Consider the following 4,891-nt stretch of genomic DNA (forward strand, 5'->3'; position numbering starts at 1 on the left):
CCAGCTACGGTTTACAGCAACTTACACTGAAGCAACACGCTATCATTATTACTCATACGAACATAATTATGCAACAAACTCTTTGTATAGGAAACAGAACAAATAAGTTGAATCTCTTATATAAATATTGATAAAGCAATCACCCTGAGCTTTTTGGAACCAAATGAAATGACAGATTTCAGTGAGAATGCATGTGGCCCTGTCACCATGACCCACCCAATAGGGTTTATTCAGCTGCATTTTAAGGGTTTTCAATGCAGTTCAATTTATTTCTATATATCACAGATTCACAACACATCTTATGACTTTGACTAGGCCACAAATGATTTTAGCAAAGATTCTGCGACTGTATGATTCCAAGAAGTACCACAAGTCGACTGCGAACTCCCAATGAAAGGTCAGTACTGTTGCATATTTTTTATTTTATTTTCACAGTGAGCCAAATTGGTTTGGATAGTTTGTTTAAGTAATAAAAATTTACGGTATGATTTGACAACTGCTACCTGTATTTAGTCAAGTTCTCTTTAACATTCAACTGGTTTGATGAAACACTGATATGTGACAAAAGTGGCAAAATCAACAAATCTGTAAGGGCACAAAACGTTTTTCGCAGCTTTGTTTGTCGTATCTTACGAGAACTCTGATTGAGATGATGATCTATGGATATATCCATGGAGATTGTCTGTCTGGTCATCCCCGTGTTCGGTTTTAGGATCACAGTGTTTATACAAAAGGGCAACACAATCCTATGGAAATCATCTGGCAAAGTGCAAATGAAACAAGGTAACAGATCCTCTACGTCTGAAAGCTCATGCGAGTCAATCTCGAGCCATGTTGGATAAATAAGTTGGAATTTTATAGTAAAGTTCCTAAATTTTAACAACTAATTTTATTAATTAAAACATTATACAATAACTACAGATGTTTTCAAACCTTTTTTTTCCCCATTGTGATCTTTCTGCTTACAGCTAATAAAATAAAAATTTATGGTTTGAATGTTACATCAGACCAAACCTGGTTTAACCTTAAAGTATGCTTATTTTAAAAGGTATCTTATATGTGAAAAAAATAGCCTCATTTGGTTTCATAATGTGCTTTCATATAAATATGACTGTAGATACAGTCGGGAAATTGAACCCAGACCAGCTGGAAGATGGTATATACACTATCTACATTCATTTCACTCATATCAACTGTTAAAATGGTCGTTTTTCATTAAATACAGAGATTCCTTTTGAAGAGTGAAAATGTTTTTTGAAATAGCCTATTCCTAAAAAAAAAAAGCATTTATTTTTTAACCCAACTCTGTATGCATGTTCCTCAGAACCCTGAACATTTATAGGAAACATTTTTTTAATTCATACAGTAAAAGGGGAAATGTTGGAGCACTAAAAGTTTTATTCAATTAATATTTATGGTTTTTTTCCCCCCCTCTAGACAAATCCAAATATGAACACATGTAAAGCTAAAGCATTTATTGAAAAGGGCAGTAATCATACCAATACATTCTCATACATTTATCATCAACTTTTAACCCCAAAGTGACATCTAATCACCTCCCTTTGCTTCAGTGTCTTTTTGTAACTGTGAGTGTTTTTCCAGTAAAGTTTGAAAAACAGTGCATGAGATCCCAGGTTATGAAAGGACTTTGACTCCATCTACAGGCGGAGCAGCTAAATGATGCATCACATACTGATCGTCTGGTTTTCACCAAATATTAATAAGAACATACTATGTCTGCACATATACTCTGAAGTTGTGCAGTATCTGCTATTTATTGCATATTTACTTCATTATAAGTCTTGTAAATGATTATTATCTTGCTCAAATCACCTAGTAAAGAGACTAGAGCTCAAAATGTGCCTTCTTGACCAAGCTGCCACATTTATAAAAATGCTTATTAATGTGTGCTGTCTCTGTGCACATAAAAACAGATAATTAAAAATAAAAACTTCTAAAAATGTAAGAAATATCTGCTGATATAGAAAAGGTTGTTAGTATTTCTCTGAAAAAACATTTATGCTATTGATCATAAACTCAAAAATATGATCAAAAATATGGTAAGACTATAAGTCACAGCAATATTCTTGTTAAAGTTATATTTGCAAAATGGGTTTTGCAGAAATAAACAAGACTTTTACATTAATTCTTAAACTAAAGTTATTCATGACAGTGCAAGCAAATACAGAGGTCAAAACATGGTTTTGCTAACACCATTGGCAGCAGTTCATATTCAACAAAATAATGATGCCAGTTGAAACACACCACAGTCCTCTACGTTTTGTAGAATTTTTTAAAAAACACTTCATGACGTTGACTTCTAAGCTGTATCTCATAGTATTCTTCCCACTGAACCCAGGTTGGTATCATACGAAGCAAAGGCTGCATCCACCTGGCATGGTGAATGCAGCCACCATGGATTTTGGATGCACGTCCAGCAGATTCCACAAGTTTCTTCCCCACTGCCATTAGACTGCTGAATGTTTTGTAGAATGGGTTATTGAATTGTATTTTATTATTATATTTTATCATATATATATATATAAATTTAGAACTGTAAATATACAGTGATTTTTACTGTTTTTCAAGGCTGCACTTTTAACAAGATGAAATTTTCCAGTGAGCTGTTTCTAAACGAAATTTCTTTTTGTTTTACACTTGTGTAAACAAAATGACAAATAAAATCTGTCTAAAGTCTAAAGCAACAAAAAAGGATAGAAATGTAATTTAATATTTTTATAACAGTATTTCAATGGAGACAACATGCTCGCTCTGCCATCTTTTCTTGGGACAAACATAGGCAGACACAAATCTGGGTGTGTTTCAATACAGCTGCACTTTTCTGAGTTGCTCAAGCATCGGCAAAATTCACATTGTTGAGTGCTACACAATTGCTCTGGAAAACATAAAATTTTATAAAAAATCCAGGAAGCTTTTCTTTTAATTGCAAGAGCTTCCTTGATGGGAAGCCAAACATCTTCAAACTTGGAAATTAAGTCCAGTGGATTGATTTTTAACTTTTCGAGAATAAAATAGAACAAAATAGAAAATCCCTTCATTGTCCCACAATCACTGGTGTCAAAAGTACACACATTTGTTAATTCAATTCAGTTTATTTATATAGCGCCAAATTCACAACACATGTCATCTGAAGGCATTTTACAGTTCAACCAGATCATACAGTCAAATTGATACAAAGTTTTCTATCTAAGGAAACCAGTTGAATGCATTGACTCATTGACTCAAATACAATCCCTCACACTAAGCATGCTTGTAGCGACAGTGGAGAGGAAAAACTCCCTTTTAACAGGAAGAAACCTCCAGCAGAACCAGGCTCAGTGTGAGCGGCCATCTGCTGAGGCCGACTGGGGTTCAAGGAGACAGAAGCAGAGACACAAAAAGCAGCTGTAAAAGGCGGCCCCGTCCAGGAAACACACAGCCAGGCAGACGAGCTCTGAGCCAGCTCCCATGCCAGAGGACGAAGGGAGCAGACCCAGCCAGTCTTAAGTAGAAGTATAGATACTGCCGTTTAAAAACACTCTGGTAAAAGTTGAAGTATCAACTTGACCTATGGAAGCCCGTTTTTACCACTCTGTAAAAAAAGAAAAAAAATGTATCTCATTATAATGAGATACACTCCATTATATTGAGTTACCATCTCATTATAATGGGATAATATCTCATTATAATAAGATGGTAACTCAATATAATGAGATGCTAACTTAATATAATGAGATACTGTAGTATCTCAATATAATGGGATACTAACTCAATATAATGAGATAGTATCTCGATATAATGAGATACTATAGTATTTCATTATATTGAGATACTATCTCATAATATTGAGTTAGCATCTCATTATATTGAGTTACTATCTTATTATGATAGTAACTTTCATTATTGTAAAAACAGATCGAATCGAAATTAATTGATTTAGAACTGTATGAATCAAAATCGAATCGATATACCCAAAATACCCAGCCCTAATGCTGAAGCTGACTGAATCCCTTTGATCAGAAAAACATGCCTTTGCTCTGTAGAGCTTATCTGGTTGTAATGAATTAGACTTTGCCATTAGAAACCAGAGATAAAATCCCTGACCTCATAGAAACAAATAGCAATGAATGACCCTGTTTATGCTCTAGAGCCATGCAGTAAAAGATGCTACATTTGCTCCTCTTGGCATTAATAACCTACCTACCAGTAAACAGCAGGGGCACCTTCGCCAATAAGCTGATGAAACACATAGTGCCACCATTTGTCATCCAAGTTCGCACAAAGTGGTTTTTTTAGAGCTAATCTGCACAGCAAACATTTTTTTTACTAATGTCCTCCATATCAGATAACACCACTCTGTGTTTTATTTCCTGTTATAATGCCTACATTTAGTGGTTTAATGTGTTTTCAGCCTTCTGATGACAATAGGCAGCCTTCTTTCTGAAGAGGATATATTAATTAAGGCTTCTATATTTAATAAGTTTGTTCATGTGAGGAGGAGATGAAGAGAAAGAGAAGAGTGATTAAATGGGAAAAGGCAACAAGTTTGTCTAAATAAGTGGAAATGTAGGAAAAGTCACTCACTGAAAGAAATAATACAACTGTTTTGTTATCTACTAAATCATATTAAGTTGTGGTTAAACAGTCCAGCTCACAGCAGGGTGTAACATACTGGCAGTTGTTGAATGCATGCACCATCATAACCAGAGGCCAAAAATGAAAAAGCTGGGACCTTTTTTGCCTGATTTAGACAGGGGGAACAGATTACGGCAGGTGGCCTGCTATAATTTGTTCCCCCCTTGTAAGTTTAAGAAATAAAGGTCAATCAACTCCAAAGTTTCAGGGGTTAGGTGTCATCATAAAAGATGCTTATAAGTCATAAATGAAAAAG

Source organism: Cyprinodon variegatus, unplaced genomic scaffold (assembly GCF_000732505.1).
Source record: "Cyprinodon variegatus isolate N-32 unplaced genomic scaffold, C_variegatus-1.0 Scaffold72, whole genome shotgun sequence".
NCBI classification, from domain to species: domain Eukaryota; kingdom Metazoa; phylum Chordata; class Actinopteri; order Cyprinodontiformes; family Cyprinodontidae; genus Cyprinodon; species Cyprinodon variegatus.